General features: G+C 40.9%; 1 protein-coding gene and 1 long non-coding RNA gene across 5 annotated transcripts in view; one reads left to right on the top strand and one right to left on the bottom strand.

Annotated features, from left to right (window-relative positions):
* Window positions 1-1,079: 1,079 nt before the first annotated feature.
* The window catches only part of LOC138141768 (uncharacterized), a 23,959-nt gene continuing 5,964 nt past the window's right edge, over window positions 1,080-19,074 (top strand). Inside the window, exons 1-3 of one of the 2 annotated variants that reach the window (XR_011163250.1) lie at window positions 1,095-1,184; window positions 2,695-2,749; window positions 5,024-5,210. This is a non-coding gene — a long non-coding RNA (uncharacterized lncRNA). Of the gene's footprint in view, window positions 1,185-2,694; window positions 2,750-5,023; window positions 5,211-19,074 lie in introns of both variants that reach the window. The other variant, XR_011163249.1, reaches the window with a different exon arrangement.
* The window catches only part of TLR5 (toll like receptor 5), an 82,987-nt gene continuing 77,917 nt past the window's right edge, over window positions 14,005-19,074 (bottom strand). The window contains exons 3-5 of one of the 3 annotated variants that reach the window (XR_011163248.1): window positions 17,773-18,098; window positions 17,395-17,449; window positions 14,005-15,773 (exon numbers count right to left, since the gene is read on the bottom strand). The gene's annotated coding sequence lies outside the window, so the exon portion shown is untranslated. Of the gene's footprint in view, window positions 15,774-17,394; window positions 17,450-17,772; window positions 18,102-19,074 lie in introns of all 3 variants that reach the window. The other 2 variants (XR_011163247.1, XR_011163246.1) reach the window with 2 other exon arrangements.

Here is a 19,074-nt window from a genome sequence, read left to right as displayed (position 1 = left end):
TTTGAACTCTAGAGGAAAAATAACAAGGGCATTGTCTAAATTTAGAATCATAAAAATCTTAAGAGAGTTGGAAGGGACCTTGGAGGTCATTTCATCTGACTTCTCACACAGCACTGGAACCTTCTATTGCAATATTCCTGACAAATGGTGGTTCAGCTTTTATGGGGAGGGACGAGGTAGTCGGGACAGGACACAGAAATGGGCATAGATTGGAGCAATCCAATAATTTAGATAGTTTGGAATCCACACTGGATGGACTCTAACACTCTGGATGGTGTCTAACCCCTTTATTTTACAGTCAAATAACCCAAGATTAGAGGCCTAAGGCCTCAGCGCTAACAAGTGGCAAAACTGGAATTGGAACTTAGGTCCTCTGACTCCCAAATTAATATTCTTTCCAAAATCTACTGGAAAACTGTACTTGTACACAGGTAGCATAGAATCTTGTAAAGGGTCTGAGTCTAAGGGGTCAGGACTGGTCTTGTGCAGGCACTCTGGGGAGAATAGGAAGGTGTGATGAAAAACCATTCAATCCCCGCCAAATCCTTCCCGATCATCTTTTAGTGTGTCTGAAATTCCCACTGCAAAAATGATTTCCTTGGGCAAAGGCACTGATTTGAAGATTCTGTTACAATAGGACCATGTTATCTGGGCTAAGGATCCTGGGGTCTATGGACAAGGGAGAGATTGAAAGTGTTGATGTGGTGTGGTGAGGTGAGGCTGATCCTGCATTTCTTAGACTGCCCAGCTTCATATATCATCCTATTATTCTGCTACCTTTGGCCACTGGGCCAATATACTTTTCTGTTGCCAGTTTTTTGGGTGCCTCCAGGGTCAGATTTCACATCTGGTCAATAGGGCTTGTAGTCCTTGTCTCCTACTCTTTCAATGGGGAAAAATAATTGTTTCCAGCTGAATCATTGCATTGAGCAAGTTTCAGACCAGTTTGGCATCAGTGGTACAAATATAAAGCCCAGAGACCAGTTTTGAAGTCCCATTAGCCCCTTCCATGCGTGCAGGGCTGACCCCCTTGAATGACCCGACAGTAACACCAAGTCTGGGTTCAGAGATGGAATGTGGGTGGAGTCTGTGGGCTGTGTGACTCTCTCTGCCAGATGGCTCAGGCTGTGAAAAAACCAGGGAAGTGTTTCTTTCTGAGGACTGTACTCAGGCTCTGAATAAAGGTGAGACACTCATCCTGTCTTGGCGTTTTCTCCCTGAGGTCTGTGTGTATGGACATATGGGGGGCAGGGGGAGGGGAGTAGAGTAGTCTGGAAATGCCAAGAGACACAACCCAGAACTCTCTGTCTGCCATCAACCCCCAACATTACCGTTTTCCATCGGTCAGGGACAGCTGAAGAGCTTCCAGGGAGCTGAGAGGTGGGGGGAGGGCAGGCTGATAATTCTCCCAGTCCTGGTTAAGTGGACAGTGTTATCTCTTGTGTCCTAAGGTTGCAGGGCCAGATTAAGGGTTTGGACGTGTGCCTTGATGTGGAAAGCTTTGTGCTGGCAGAAAGTCAAACCTCAAGTTTAAAGTGTAGTCTTTGGTCCAGCTTTTTCAGACTATATTAAAAAAAAGCAAACAACGAATGGTTTCTGTCCAAAGAGTCTCCTGGTTTGGGCACAATTGGCCATGGGAGGGTGTCTGAGACTGTGGTCAGTCCTACAGTGCCACCTGGGGGCTAATGTGGAGAACATCAGGGAAAGTCCTTCAGCTATGTTGGACTTGGGACCAAATGGTGGTACCAATGAGGCCTTCAAATCCCAGTGGCATGACACCACTCCGACTGGCAGCCTCTCACTGACCCTTAGAAGGTGAGAGCCCCAAGGGAGCTTCCTCAGGACATAATAGTCATGCCCTGGGTCTATTACCTGAGACTGTGCATTAGGAAAACTAAGAGGAGATGGGGCATATAACTAAAGCTAGAAGGGACCCCATTAGAATATAAGCGCTTTGAGGGCAGCCACTGTCCTTCTTTTTGCTTGTACAAATTTGCATCCCCAACACTTAGCATCGTGCCTAGCACATAGGAAAAGCATAATAAATACTTGTTGACTTGAACTGTGTGAGGTTGTAGGGAGAAAGGAAGAATAAGGTAAAGAAGGATTTCCCACCTTCATCTCTATTACTGCATCTTTTCCTCCTGAGTTAAAATGTTGTCTTTCAAAATAACTTATTTTTAGTTAAAATAAATTATTTTGAACTTAAAAACCAAAAAAGAGCATTTCCATACACACAGCAGAACACAAAAACAGGGTTGCATATGAAAACATGAATCTCTATATCACATTGTTCGGTTTTTAAAAAGTATATAATAAATTCTACATCTTACTTTCAAAACTATCCTGTTTGGGTTTCCTTCTGAACTTTCTTCCTGCTCTTTTCTGTGTGCTTTGAAACTGTTGAAATGGTTTTCTTCATCATTATTGCTAACCTTCTTCCCCTTCTGATTACCCTTACCTCCCCAATTAATAGAGAAAGAGAAAGGGGGGGGGGAGAACTTTGTAACAAGTATGCATGGTCTAGTGCAACAATTTCCACAAAATAACATAGGAATTCTTTACCTTATGTCTATCCTTTCTTTGTCAGGAGGTGACCAGCATGCATCAACATAGGTCCTGTGGACACATGCTTGGTTATTGCTTTGATCAGGGTTCTTAAATCTTTTAGAACTGTTTTTCTTTGTTTTTCAGTTATTTCAGTCATGTTTGACTCTTAGTGGCCCCATTTGGGGTTTTCTTGGCAAAGGTAAGTGGTTTGCCTTTTTCTTCTCCAGCTCATTTTATACATAAGGAAACGGAGGCAAACAGGGTAAAGTGACTTGCCCAGGGTCACACAGCTAGTAAATATCTGAGGCTGGATTTGAACTTAGGTGCTCCATTTACTGTGCCACCTAGCTGCCCTGTTTTTCTTTACAATGTTGTTATTCATGTATAAATTATTTTTCTGATTCTGCTCATTTATTCTGTGTCAGTTCATACTAGACATCTGAAATCATCTCATTTCTTACAGTGCAGTAATATTCCATTACATTCATATGCCACAATTTGTTTAACCATTTGCCAATTGCCTAAGAGGCAATCTAGTTTTTTTTTTCCCCCTTTTACCCTAGTTTTTTCTTTTCCTCCCGACCTCTTTAATTTTCCCTTTAGGTTCAGGTAATTTGTTTTGCTTGTGATTATTTCCTTCCCAGTATTATCCTCTCTTTAACCCCACTCCTCCCTTTCCCGTTTGTTTCCTTCCTAAGTTTGAGGCGTATCTGCACCAAATTTTGTATGTTTGCTTGTGTGTGTGTGCATGAATGCATGTTATATATGTGTGTGTTCAATCCTCTTTTGTCAGTTTCAGATAATGAAGTTTGTTTGATGCCCACTTTTTCCACTGATTCTTTTGTTTGTATACTCTTAGGCAAATACGAGAGAAAAGAGGTATTACCGTGTTTCCCCGATAATAAGACCTATCCCGAAAATAAGCCCTCCCCTTACTGTGTAAGATTCCTCTAAAATAAGCCCTCCCCCGAAAATAAGCCCTATTGAGATTGCTACTGTAGTGAAGGTGATCCCCTGCACTACACACTACATTATGGTACCCTCTGTATGCACCGTCCCCCCCCCCCCCCGGTGAAACGCACGCCAAGCTCTGAGCTGCATCCAATCAGAGCTGCAGCAGTGAGTGCGTCATCCTGTTCTTCCCCAGTGATTTGCTTACTGAATAAAGGTACATTTTTTTTGTTCACATTTACCTGTTTATTAAAATTGCTGTCAATGTTCATTAAAATAAGCCCTCCCCTGAAAATAAGCCCTCTGGTGTTTTTCTGTCCAAAAAAATTAATAAGATAGTGTCTTATTATCGGGGAAACATGGTAGGCTACCTATAAAACTGAAGGTCTACAGAGCCATTGTGTTGACCTCATTGTCGTATACCTATGAAACCTGAAGAGTATAACAGTGGCATGCCAAGAAATTAAATAGCTTCCATTTAAATTGTCTTAGGAAGATTCCAAAGATCACTTGGCAAGATAAGGTACTGGACACTGAGGTTCTATCTTGAACTGCACTGCCAAGCATTCAAACTCTACAGCAGAGAGCACAGCTCTGATGGGCCAGCCACATTGTTTGAATGCCAAACATATGTTTGCCTAAAAGACTATTTTATAGAGAACCCACACAAAGCAATTGCTATCACTACCTGTGTCACCTTGGACAAGTCACCTAATCTTTTGGGCTTGTTTTTTTCTTTATCTGTAAATGAAGTAGTTAAACTAGATCAGAGGCATCAAATGCCACCTACGACATTGCCAAATGTGACCCAGAGCAGATTAAAATGTGATTGGGAAATATTTAACAAAATAAATATACAATAAAACATACATTTTTAAAGTGAGTCAATATGTGGTCAGCAGGGATCCTAATGTACAGATGAGTGCCCCCCATTTTTATTTTAGCTTGACATCACTCCACTAGATGATCTCTGGAGGCTGTTCTATCTCTAAAATTGTGATGTCCTACATGCCCAGGAATGTGTGAGGCCCAGAGATAATGGATGTAAAGGAACAGACAGAGAAGAGACGGAGGAAAGAGAGACATGGAGAGACAGAGACAGAGAGACAGAGGAGAGAGACAGAGAGGGAAGAGAGATACAGAGACAGAGAGACATTCAGAGAGATAAGAGACACAATGAAAGAGAGAGAAAGGAGAGACACACACACAGAGACAGTGAGAGAGAGAGAGAGAGAGAGAGAGAGAGAGAGAGAGAAGAGATTGGTTCTATTCTGAGGGCTTAGAGGGGGAAAGTAAGGAAAGGGTAAAAGGAGGAATACATGAGTGTAACATGGAGGAAGAAAGGGGGTAGAACTTGCTATTTCTCACAATTGAGATGCCTAAGAGCAGGTCCTCTGACCTCAAGTCCAGTGGTTTGGTTTTGTTGTCGTCCCCCCCTCCCCAAACCACAATAATGTAATTCCTGTTTTTGATACACCTTACTATACAGTCAAGTACATTAATATTATGATTTTGTTGGCAGGGAAACTTCCATGTGTGGGTCTGGGAACTATCCATTACTACACAGGTCCAAACTATCTACAACTGTGTTTTAAATCTGACCTCTCAGAGGATCGAGCCTGGCTGGGTGCCCCTGACTCCACAACAAGAACCTGCTCCTTCTTAAGATCATCAAAGAGAGTGCCCATCGCCACATGAAATGACATCAGGTAAAGGAAAGAACAAGTACAAACGGATATGCTTAGTAGGTGTTGGCTAAATAGAGTACTTCAGAGCTACTGGTTGAATTCAATGGACGTGGAAGAGTGTGCTTCCGTCACAAAATAATGAGGAAATGCCTCTGGTTGTAGTTGAGGGCTCATATTGGAAAATGGGAAAGGTTGGTTGTTGTCCTTTCGTGTTCAAAGAGGACCAAAATGACGTCACTATGTTAGGGTCAAGGTACAGTGTGTCTGACCCGACCAACATGAGCTCAGAAGGCTGCACCACAGATCGGGCACATTTGACCATTTGGAGCGGAGATATCTCTAAATTTGCTCATCTCATGTTTCTTTTCATCTACTGCAATTCTGCTTTGCTCAGAGAGCATAATACTTTCTTTGATATGGGCATGCCATGTTGGGTGGTCCTGTACCACTGTCTCCTGTGTCTCACAATTATTAATAATAAGTTCTTCAGAGAGACCATGAGAGTGTCCTTCTATCGCTTTTTCTGACCTCTCTGTGAGCACTTGCTTTGTGTGGGTTCTCTATAAAATAGTCTTTTAGGCAAACATATGTTTGGCATTCAAACAGTGTGGCTGGCCCATCAGAGCTGTGCTCTCTGCTGTAGAGTTTGAATGCTTGGCAGTGCAGTTCAAGATAGAACCTCAGTGTCCAGTACCTTATCTTGCCAAGTGATCTTTGGAATCTTCCTAAGACAATTTAAATGGAAGCTATTTTAATATCTTGGCATGCCACTGTTATACTCTCCAGGTTTCATAGGTATACGACAATGAGGTCAACACAATGGCTCTGTAGACCTTCAGTTTTGTAGGTAGCCTAATACCTCTTTTCTCTCATATTTTCCTTTGGCTTTGAACACATTGACGGATACCTTGCTACAAGGTGGAAAGAACACCCTCTCTGAGGTTAGGTGATCCCTCAGGAGTGGTTCAAATCTTGCCTCTGACATTTATCACCTGTGAAACTTTGGGTATGTCACTGAATTCCCCAGCCCTCAGTTTTTTCATCTGTAAAATGGGGGAGTTGTGCTAGGTGACCTCTGTGGTCCCTTCTAGCTCTAAGACCCATGATTTTAAGATAATGGCATTTGTTGATTCCTGGGTGCATGAGGCAAGTACTGAGGAAAGGATCGATAACTAGGTGGTGCCATAGTAGCAGAACTCTCAAGACATTAAACAATCTACTCACTTAAGGCCTGAGGGAAATTAGGCTGGGCCTTAACGGTCTTCCTAAGGCCAAGGACTTGGTGCTGTTGGAAGAGAGCCTAAAGGTCACCTGTTCTAACGCTGACAGAAAGGCTGGATTAGAGCCAGGAAGCACACATTCTTCAGCCTGGTTTATAGAATGATAAGTCTAGCATGGGAATGAACCTCATGGTTCATTTGGTCCAACTACTTCTTCTGAAAGATGAGGAAATTGAGACCCAGAGAGATTAAGATGTCCAGCTATGTGAGACTTGAGGCCAATGAACCACGGTCCCCAGAAGGGCAGCTTTTTTTCTATCACCCTAGGGTAAATCCCCCAAGGGGAGACAATGCTGGTCATGACCCTAGAACTCCCACCTGAGCCTGTGCTCAGGAAGTGTAGGAGGAGATATGTCCTAGGCTCATAGTCTCATAGATCTAAAGCTGGGCAAGGACCTTAGAAGATATGGAGTGCAACCCTCCTCTTTTCACAGATGAGGAATCTGAAGCCCAGAGAGATTAAGAGACATTCAATTGTGTGTGACTTGGGGCCTGAACCAAGGTAGATGTCATTCCCATCTCCTCACTCTCTCACCCTCTGTATCCAATATGTTGCCAAGACTTGTAGATTTTATCTTTGTAGCATGTCTTGAATATATTCTCTCCTCTGTCACTGCTGGCACTCTGTTCTTCATCACTTCATATCAAGACTATTGAAATATCCTACTGGTGGGTCTGCCTGCTTTAAATCACTCTAGTCCATCCTCCATTCAGCCACCAAAGTGATTTTCCTAAAGCAAAATCATCCACTGCATCCCAGGCCATCACCAGGCATCTTGACCTTTGTCTTGCCTCTGGACTTTCATGACTCTGGAAGAAGAAATAGTGAGGCTGATGACTTTCTGTAGCTCTGCCTCACTTAAATCTAATTCATGAGCAAGTCAAAATATCACCCCTGTTGTTATTGATCCTCTTCAAAATGAACCCTACTTTACTTGGTGATTTCGTCAATTCCCTGGAATTGCCATTTCTATGCTAATGATTCTCAAATCTACCTATCTTGCCCCAATTTCTCTGCTGCGCTCCAATCTTCTCCAATTGCCTTTTAGACATCTTGAACTAGATGTCCAGTAGACATCTATGCTCAATGTGTCCAAAATGGAACTCATCTCCCTTCCCTATTACTGTAGAAGGTAACACCATCCTCCCAGTTCCTCAGGCTCACAACTTAAAAGTCATTTTGGATTCTTCACTATTTCTCACCTCTCCATTTCCAAGCTGTTGCAGAGGGCTATTGATTTCACCATTGTAATGTCTCTCAAATATGCCCCTTTTTTCCTCTGACACTGCCATCATTCTAGCACCAGCTCTCATTCCCTCACACCTGGACCTTTGCAATAACTCTGTTGGTTCTTCTTGCCTCAAATCTCATCCCAATCCAATCCATCCATCATTTAGTCACAAAATTCACACCCCTACTCAATAAACTCCACTGGTTCCAATTGCCTCCAGGATCAAATACAAAATACTCTGTTTGGCATTCAAAGCCCTTCCTACCTAGCCCCCTCCTACCTTTTCCAGTCTTTTTACACCTTATTCTCCAAAATATACTCTTGGGTCCAGTGACACTGGCCTCCTGACTATCCCATGAATAAGACGTTCCACCTTATTCCATGAACAAGACATTTTCTCTGGCTGTTCCTCGTGCCTGGAACACTCTTCCTCCTCTGCTCTGACTGCCGAACTCCCTAGTTCCTTTTCCTTTTTTTTTTTGCTTTTTGGAGGGCAGTTGGGGTTAAGCCACTTGCCCAAGATCACACAGCTACTTTTTGTGTTAAGTGTCTGAGGCCGTATTTGAACTCAGGTCCTCCTGACTCCAGAGCTGGTGCTCTATTTACTACACCACCTAGCCGACCCCTAGTTTCTTTTAATTCCCCCCAAAAATCCCACCTTCTATAGGAAGTCTTAACCAACCCCTCTTAATATTAGTGACTTCCTTTTGTTAATTATTTCCTATGTATCTTGCATATAGCATGATTTGTATGTATTGTATGTTGTCTCCCCCATTAGATTATAAGCCCCTTGAGGACAGGGACTTGTCTTTTGCCTCTTTTTTTGTATCCCCAGTACTTAGCATAGAACCTGGTACATGGTAGGCATTTAATACATTTTTATTGATTGACAGATTGATTCCACTTTGGGACAACTTTAAATGCGGGGATGATTTTCTTTGGATCTAACCTAAAGCTCTCTCTGCAATTTATATCCATTGTTCCTCAGTCTGTTTTCTGTCACCAAGCAGAAGTTGAATTCCTCTTCAAAAGCTTGAAGATACCTGCTGGTGCAGTGATTAGAGCACTGGAACTGGAATCAGGAAGACCTGAGTTCAAATCTGACCTTAGATACTTAGTAACTGTGTGACATTGGGCAAATCACCCCACCTCTGTTTGCCTTAGTTTCCTCAACTGTAAAAAGTGGAGATAATAACAGAACCTACTTTTCAGGGTTATTGTGAGAATCAAATGGGGCCATATCAGTGCTTGGCACATAGTAGGCATTATAGAAATGCTTATTCCCTCCTTCCACCCTAAGTCTTCTCTAATCTAAATATTTCTGCTTCTTTTAAGTGGTCTCCCTGCCTCAAGCCTCTCCCTGCTCCTCATATATACATCCTCGACATAGCTGCCAAAATGATGTTCTTCGAATGAGATCTGATTGTGCCATTGTCTGCCTCAATAAACTGTAGGGTTTCTCAATTCCCTTCCATTTTAATTATAAAACCCTTCACAACTTGCCCCCGGCTTCTCTTTCCAGCCTCATAATACAACACTCCCTTTCCTGTGGTTCAGTCAAACTGGCCTTCTTTCTCCTTTTCACACCACATTACATCTTCCATCTCTGTGCCTTTACACTGACACACTGACCATCCCCCAAGCTAGGACAGCACTATCTCTTCATCAACTCATAGAATTTCTCTCTTCATTCAAGATAGTGTTCAAGCATTAGCTTCTGTATTAAGCCTTTCTAGTGCTCCCAATTACTAGTGGATCCCCGAAAACTCTGTATTTATTCTGTACATCTATGTGCACATGTTGTCTCTCTGATGGAATGTAAGCTCTTTGAGTGTAGGGTTTTTTTTTTCCTATCTGTATCCCCAGCACATAAGTACTTAATAAATTCTTATTGTTTGATTGCTTCCTCTGTTCCCTCTGTGGCAGGGTCTTTAGTCCTCTCTTCTTCTTGGCTGAATTCTTTGGAAAGCACTAAATTTTGTAAATATTGTTTCTAAATGTGCTGCTCAGAAGTGAATACAGAACCTCAGAAATGATTGGCCTAGGGGAAAGTATGGTAGGTCACCATCCTTATTCTGGACACTATATCTATCTTAATGCTTCTATTCTGGGGGTTTCCAAATCACACTATTGATTCATTTGCTGTTCAATTTACCATTCACTAAAAGCCCCAGCTCTTTTTCATACAAACTGTTAATTATGTTTTTCCTTCAACCTGTATTTAGGTAATTGATTTCTTAAACCCAGAAGTATGACTTTACATTTATCCCTATTCCATTTTACCTGAGTTGTTTCTAGCTTGCCCAAGATCTTTTAAAATAGAGACTATAATAGGCATGCTATTTGTTCCTTTGTTTCCATCTTAATACTTAATGAATATTCCTTCATTCATTATTTGATCCATATTATTACCTAATTTATATATTGACATTCTGGTCATAAAAATGTTATGAGGGACTTTTTAAAATGCTTTACTGAAAGTCAATTACATTATATATCTATAATGCTTACTTGATTTACCAGTCCAGTCAGAAAAAGGAAATGAGAGCCATCTGGCATGATATGTGCTTTTGAAAATTATAAATAAATTTTGATTTGATACCACATAAAACTCAAGGGTATTCATAACTGAATCCTCATACAATACACATTCCTCAAGCCCCAATAGCATAAAAGAGATTGCAATAGATAGTACTTACAACCCTTATATTCTAGGTGTGTTTTTCTGAGAAATATGACTAGAATGTGCATTAGAGTTGTTATTAATGTTGCCCAGCTTTTTAAAATCTGAATTTTGTTGCCATTCAAAGTTATTATCATTTATATATCCACAGTAATTGTGTATAATTCTTTTTTTTTTGTTTTTTTCTTTGCTGTTTCTTTTCTCATATTTCTTTGAAGTCTTCATATTTGTCATTCCTTATGGTAATTTTTCAGCATAAATGGTCATTGACAAAGGAAGTTGTGCTGGCTTTTAGTAATCACTGTTTTCCTTTTAATGCTAAACCCACCCATACTTTTAACTATACATTCTAGGATTTTGCTAGACATGAAAGTCAAGCCGTTTGTAACCTATGCTTTGCAGATGCTACCCTCTTCAGGTTTTTCTCCTCTATTAAAAATCAGAACGTTTGCCATTCTATAGTCTGGAATCTCTAGTTCTCCATGATTTTTTTTTCAAAGAGGATTCAGTTATGAGTACCCTTGAGTTTTATGTGGTGTCAAATCAAAATTTTTTTTCAAAGATCACCATCAGAAGCTCAGCAATCATTTCCCCCCCCCCTACTCCCCAAGCTACATCTTGCCTTACTTGGTAATTTGGATTAATTGATGATAGCTAGTTCTTCCTTTCTATCTTACTCATACTGGTTTTCAATTCCTGATTAGCCACATTCTATCTTTCTCAATCCTAAAGTCATTCTTCTCAGTAGAGAAAATACAGATAAAATTAGAACTGAGTAGTTCTGCCATCCCTCTGTCACCCTATCCAAGCTGAGCAGTAGCAAGTCCTTGTTCTTTCACCTTTGTCTTGCTCCTATCTTAGTCAAGAGCTCTTTTTTTGTCATCTTTCAAATTCATCACCAGACACAAGTACAGTGATTCTGACTATTCTTACATGTCTGACACTTTCATATTCATCCTCAGTTACCTGTCCTTGCTTAAATGACCTTTTCAATTTGATCAGTTGTTCATCCACTTAGTGTCATTGCCCATTTATAGGATGCTTAGCACTTACATCTCCATGTTCTGTGTGTTGAAACTTTGTCATCCTTCAAGACCCAGCTTTTGAGCTCAAATGACCAAGTTATATACACACACACACACACACACACACACACACACACACACAGTTTTTTTCCCTTTTTGTGTGGAGGGGGAAGGGCAGGGCAATTGGGGTTAAGTGACTTGCTTAAGGTCACATGGCCAGTAAGTGTTAAGTGTCTGAGCCTAGATTTGAACTCAGGTCCTCCTGACTTCTGGGCCAGTGGGTGCTCTATTCACTGTGCCACCTAGCCACCCCAATAACCAAGTTATATTGAAATTTTTTAACTAATATTTTTGTATCCTCACTCAGACACTTACTGTGTGACCCTGGGCAAATCACTTAATCTCCCTATATCTCATTTTCCTCATACATAAAATGAGTTAGGTTCAGTGATCTCCAGGTCCCTTCCAGATCTAAATTTATGATTCTATGTTAAACTTGGAGGAAATTCTATTGATTCTGTGACATATTTAAATTCCAAAGGTGCTGTGATTAGAGATAGAAAGAGTATTGGATTTGCAGTCAGAAAGACCTGAGTTCAGATCTCACCTCTGACACTTATTGGCTGTTATACCATGGGAAATGGGAAATTGTTATACCAATGGGAAATACTTAACTACTCTACTCACCCCAGTTAAATCCTCTGAGGTGATCTACTAAATTAGAGTAGGGTTTTCTCAGTAGAGGGCTTTCCTTCCCTAATTATATAGATTCATGCTCATATAATAATAAGCCACATTTTATGGGCCTCTGCTGTATTTTAAATTGCAAACAACACATTGAGGTCTTCTAGAATGAAGACCAACAAACACGTCAAGAGGCCCTTTCAGATATTCCATTTTCTATTCACTGAACCTTGTAGTAGCAGAGAGTTTCACTATGTAAGCTCTCAAGTTTAGTTAAAAAGCCTGCCCCAACAACTGAAAACCTTGGGCCTCCATCTCAGGAGTCAGTTAATGTTTCTGCAGGAGCCGCCATGTTTGACATCCCAGGTTTCCGAGTTGCTAAATTCCCTGCTATGAGGCTGTAAGATGAAGGAGTTCAGCTTTCCCCTGGGCTGACTTCTTGTTAATGAGAAGCAGCTGCCATTGACAACATTTCTGGTGCTTTTTGGTGAGGCCAAATATAACAAGGGCAGTCGAAACAAACACTCCCCTCCATAGCCTCAGCGCTGTATTTTAAACTTTCATAACATTGCAGCCCTTTTCTTTTGGGCTGACTGGTTATTTCTCCTTGAAGATAACAGACCCAACCTTGCCAAGTTTAGAGTTTATAGCTCCCCTGTTAGTGAGTTATACAGGCATAAAATAGGTCAGATTTTTTTCTTTTCCTCCCTTTTTAAAAAAAGAGGTAAAGTGTGTGTGTGTGTGTGTGTGTGTGTGTGTGTGTGTGTGTTTTCCAATATCTCATGGCTCAAAAAACAGTTGAAGCAATTTTAGCTCATTCTTTCCTGAAAAGATTCAGCATGATGGCCCTGACTCACAACATGAAACATTCTTTGAGGTAATTTTTTCCATGAATGTTAAGTGCAATTAGGAAAGGGGAAGCTTACAGGGGAAAGAATTCTTCAGTGTTGGCTGCATGTTAATTAAATATCAATCTAATATACATAAGCCATGTGCCATGTATAGTTGTGTCTAGATTTATGTGTTTATATACTTACACATCTGTGTTTGGTATTTTTAGCTAATTCATCTTACTGGTTTATTTTTTTAATGGATAAATTTTGTTTGAACAAAACAAATACAAAACACACAAAAACCAAAGTTTACTTCCTGAAAACCGTTAAGCAAAACAACACAAAATTGTGATCGCCCCAATTGTACATGCAACCAAACATTTTTAGAATTTACTGTTTGTCAACAGAAAATTATCTTATTTAAAAAATATTTTGTTGATGCCTTTTACATGTATATATTTATATATACATGCATATATTTATATACATGTGTATATATATGTCTATATATATTCTCTCTATATATAATACTCAAATGTATCTGTGATCTCACAGACATGGGACTTCCTTTCATTAATGCAGATCACAATTCGTCCATGCCTGCCTATCCTATGGGATTCTCACCTATGTTCTTCCAAAAGTTTGCCACATAGAGTCCACCCGATCAATTCCTTGCTTTCTCTTGGCATCACAGGGCTACCAGGGGAGTACTCTGGCTGTCCATCTGTCATCCCTCACACTTACTGCATGGTCAGTAAGTCATTTAACTTTATTGGGTCTCAATGTCCCCTAATGTAAAATGAGGAGAATGGACTCAATGACCTCTAAGTTTCTTCCCAGTTCTAAATCTATACTCCTATGAACTTTATAGGTGGTAGTGAGCCCCTGCAAATTTTTGAGCAGAAAAGTGACATGACCAGTAAGCATACAATACAAACTTTCATTATTTCATTGATGAAGGTAGGTGGCATATTGGATAGTGTGCTGTGCTTGAAGTCAGGAAGAATGAAGTTTGAGTTCTACATTATGTGGGTGTAATGTAATGCCAAAAGAAAGGCAACTTCCCAGGTTCAAAATACCAGCATAGGTGCTCTCTATTTTATTCAGTGACCAACCAAGAACAGAGAAGATTAAAACATGACATCATTCCAAATACAGCATTTACTAAACGTGATTAAATAATCTCCAAGTACTACCCCACCCCAGGACCTTCCAATCATTCAATCAATTACAAAGTCTCTGTTCTAAATACTTCTCCACCCCTAGGCTATACCTTAATTAAGTCCACCACAAAGCCCCTCTTCTCAAATGGAGATTAGTTTCCAAACATAGGTGAAGTACCTTCATTTGTCAATCACAGAGCACATAAGGTCAAAAGTTCCCCACCCCTGGATCACAATTGAATCTACCCCAGGGTTACATCAAGTTTAAACACAGCACTTAATACCCAAATGGAGGTCTTTTCTTCATCTTGACACAAGGCAAGTTCTCAGCAATCTTAGTTCCTTGGGAGACAAGGCTTAGCAAAGCCACAAGATACATTGCCAGTCCCTTCATGAATTTATCCTCTGTCTGTAGAACAGTCCTAGAACCCCTGAACACATTAGCAAAGCCCTCTCCCAGGATTTCTGTAAACATACAACAAGAAAATCCTTCTTCAGGGCTTCTGAACCAACAGAAAGGCTCCCAGACCCCTGCAACAACAGCACTGTCCCTCACCAGTGGACAGTATTCACTCTGTCTGCCGGACAGTCTCCAGACCCCTGCAACAACAGTACTGTCCCTCACCAGTGGACAGTATTCACTCTCTGTCTGCAGGACAGTCGCAGGCCTTCTTAGCGAACAGCCAGGTTCCAGGACTTCTTCAACAAAAGGACAGTCTTTCACCAGTGGACAAATCTGGCAAAATAACATCAAAACAGACAGACAAAGTACCAGCAAAACAGCCATGTCTCCTCAGTCCTTGGCAGCTCAGGGGGCAGGTCTCAAAAGTCCAGGGCAATTCAAAGCGGCCACCAGCAATTCTCTTAGCCTCTCTCTCTCCACGAGGTGCTGCTTCCAAAAAAAGCTTCCGCCTCTCTCTAGTGTCTCTCCAAATCTACATCACCAGCTCCTCCCAGTTCAGGACTTTCTTTTCACATCAACAAGCCCATCCCACAGGTGGGATTAACAAACTCTGGGCTTTAACACAATCAATTTGAAAACTAAGCCAATACAGGGGAATCTTTAATTGCCATTACTATCACAGTGGGTAAGCTAGTGACACCTATGTGACCTTGTCAAATCACTTAATTTCTCTCAGTCTTGGTTTCCTCATCCAAAAAAATGGCACATCTACTTCATGGAGCTATTGTAAGGGCCAAATAATAAGGGCTTTGCAAACCTTAAAGTGATGTGTAACTGATATTATTATTTTATTATCATTAAGATGTCAGAAATACCACTTTTGCAACTGTTTAGCATTACAGAGAAATATATGCATAAATTCTATGTAAAAATGGGACTCCATTGTTGTTTCTTATGGGTTTTATATTAGAACAAATTCAGTTAGATATTCAGACTTATCAAAGAAAGCCTGAGTCTCAAATTCACATAGTCAAAGCAACTGGTGTGGTTGAAGGAGAATGGAAAGAAATTTCAGTTCAGGCTAATAACATTTTCTTTAGGGCTGGAAGCATGTAATTAGGCAGATAAATCTAATCTTAAACATTGACCTCTCCAATGGTCCAAGCGAGTGTTTGTAATTGGAGAGTTAAGTGGCAGAGCTGATACTAGCAGGCTGGAGAGGCACTTTTTAGCAAAGGCAACACCACTGGTCAGGGGTCAATCATCAAAAGGAAAAAGGTCCTAAAAAGAAAAAAATATAAACATAATGGCCTGAGGTACAAGGTTGTAGTTTGCCTAATGCAAAGATAAACTGTTTTAACATTTGATGTCTGAGAAATGAGTCCTTCTAATGGGCATTCAGCTCATCAGTTTTGCTGCTTTCTGGGTCAGGGGCAAGAGCTAGAGGGAATGCATTTCCCCTGTGCTCAGAAGCTAGCCAAGAAGAGGCTCAGTCTCAGGGTAGGAAGGAGGAAATTGATGAATCTGATCACTCAAGGATTCGAATGCAAGGTAATGATGCCACAGATAAAGGCTGCTGAACATTACCCCTTTCCTCTACAGGGATCCAGGAAGGGGTATGAGACAATCAGTTAACAGCACTCTTTACTCCCTTCCACACACTTCTTTCCAGTGTGGGCTTCTTGTTGTTACTTGAATGAGGCATTTTGTTTCTCTCTCTCTCCCCCTTTCTCTCTCTCTGAGAGATAATATAAATTATGTAAAGCCACACACATGCAGCTTTCCAGAAGAATACTACTGTGAACAGCTTTTAAGGTTCTAATTACACAATAGAGCAAACACTCTATTTCATAACAAATAAAAGCAAAACATTCACAGAAAATCAAAGTAAGGCATTCACAATATTACAACTTATCACAGAAAATCACAATATGGTATTCCCAACAGCTTACCATTAAAATGGCCACAGTTTCCACCAAAGGGTTTACAATATTTAGAAGAACAATCATCTCAAAGTACAATCAGTCACTTATTCAGATTCACAATATTATAACTTATCACAGAAAATCGCAATATAGTATTCTCAACAGCTTATCATTAAAATGGCCACTTAGTTTTCACCAAAGTGGTCACAATATTTAGAACAAAGAACAATCATCTCAAAGTACAATAGTCAAAGTCTTCCACTCATGGGGCACACTAAATTAACTCAATCAGTCACTTATTCAGCAATCAATTAGTAAGTGTCATTAATCACTAAGTACAATCATTAGAAAATACACACACACACACACACACACCTGGTTACTGGTAAACTACAATTTCATCATTACTCAGTGCCCATTACTCTCTCTGAGAGAGAGAGAGAGAGAGAGAGAGAGAGAGAGAGAGAGAGAGAGAGAAGGAAAGGAGGAGGAGGAGGAGGAAAAGAGAAAGAATTTGGGAGTATAATCCTAGTTAGTGGGCAGGAGAGGGATAATGGTCTACCAAAGGCAACTGATGAGTAAACAAGTAAGTAGAGAACCAAGAAAGAAAATATCACAAAAACCTTGAAAGAAGAGAGTGTGTATTTTGAAGTAAAGGGTGGTCAACAAATGCTGCAGAGGCATTAAGAAAGATGGATGGAGACAACCATTCAAGGTTCCTTGGTAGAAACTGGATCCTGATATTCTGATTTATGATGATAATATGCTTCAGACTTCAGGGTGCCCATTTCTAGGTTCCAACAGCATCTCCTCTGGAGATGTTTACTTGTACCTACTTCCAAGCCTTCTTCCCTGGGACCTTGAAACTTGAGTTCCTGGGTACTTCCTACCTCAGTAGAAGAGGTTGAGGCAGCTAGAAAGAGTGCTAGACCTAGAGTCAGGAAGATTTGAGTTCAAATCCTGCCTTAGATACTTACTAGCTGTATGAGCCTGGACAAGTCACTTAACCTCTGTTTGCTTCCAATTCCTCATCTGTAAAATGGAGATAATAATAGCACCTATTTCACATTATTGTCGTAAGGATAAAATGAGATCTTATGTATAAAGTTCTTTGTAAAATTTGAAGTCTTATTTACATGTTAGCCATTATTACTAACCCAACAATGAGTATTGAGTGAAAGAACACCCAGGAGACTGCTTTCTCTAAAATCCAAATCTTTTCATTCCAAGACTTTTTGGAGTCAGGTTGGGCCCTTGTGGACATCAAGTCTACCCCTAACTTGAAGTGTTAGTGCACCTGATGTGAATTGTCACTGTGAAGTCAAAGTGTGCATGACCTTTAAAAAATCACCTACCTTTTTTAGGTCTCACATTTGTCAACTAGAAAATGCAGGGGATTGGACTAGATGACCTTTAAGTCTCTGGGCTGGTGGGAGCAATTCAAGACCTTCCCTTCATGTCTTCCTGCTAAGGAAAGCCAATGCTCTTGGTCACAAGACAGCCTCCCCTCCCCTCATTGGATCCAGGGGAGCTTGCTTCTCAAAAGGCCGTGGGAGCTGAGATCCTTGAGAAGTTGTCAGGAAAAAAGCTGAGTTCTCATCAGGAAAATGGAAAACCGCTGAAGCATTAATCAATCAACAATCCATCAAGGAGCGGTTTTAAGTGCTGGGCACTGTGCTAACTGCTGGGAATATAAAGAAAGGTAAAAACAGTCTCTGTCTCAAGAAATTCACAGTCTATTGGGGGAGACAACATGCAAAACACTATGAACATAGATGATACAGATACCCTACAGTGGAAGACATTATCATCTGTGGGAAACTTGGAGAAGGTGGTATTTGAGCTGGGTCTTAAAGGAAGCCAGGAATTCTAAGAGGCAGAATTGAGGAGGGAGAGTGTTAATAGAGAGAGAATGAGGAAGTTTTATTGGAGTCTTGTCTAACAAAAGGAGAGGGAGGAAAGAAACATTGTAGTGGTATCCCCAAGAATGCCTCTGAATCCAGTGGGAACCCTCAGTACCTCCCTAGACACAGCCCTTATCACCCAGGTGGAATATGTAGGCCGAGTCCCATGACAGCAAAACCAGGGACAATGTAGAGCTCCTAGAAAGAATAGTCAACCATAAATAGCTTTCTAAGTGGGTGGTGGTTCACAAGACACAAAACTGAAGCCCCAGTCAGAAAGGAGCTGGCTCAGCCACCAGGGACAGTCTGTACTGGGGTGGGAGGACACATGTACTTATTGAAAGACTCCCTTCAACTTGTGTCCCAGCAAAGTTATGGCTTTTTATTTCCCTATACTACCATCTTCAGTGTGAGGGGTTCACACCCCCAAATAGGGGCACTGGCACCAGCTGGGGATTTCTGTGACTCTCCACCAAGCAGATGTCCTGTAAAAACAGTGAGGCATAGGATTCTACTGGCTATCCCCAATAAAAAAAAATATATATTTTTAAGCCTAGCCAGGCCTGGCACGTCTTGCAGGCTGAAGTAGCTTCGTTAACACAGCTGCAGCTGGGCAGGGGAGCAGTGAGTCATTAATAAGTAAGGTCATTGGAAAAAATAGGTAACCAGCTTCAAGTGCTTGTCCCTGGGGGCTATTTGAGTGCCACCCCCCCATATAATTCATGTCAACTATAGTATTACACTCATTTCTTT

This window comes from Petaurus breviceps, unplaced genomic scaffold (genome assembly GCF_028583685.1).
Source record: "Petaurus breviceps papuanus isolate PSGF00001 unplaced genomic scaffold, PetGlider_PUasm1.0 90466, whole genome shotgun sequence".
NCBI lineage: Eukaryota > Metazoa > Chordata > Mammalia > Diprotodontia > Petauridae > Petaurus > Petaurus breviceps.
The sequence above is the reverse complement of the archived record's forward strand: the minus strand, read 5'-3'. Positions and strand labels throughout refer to the sequence as shown.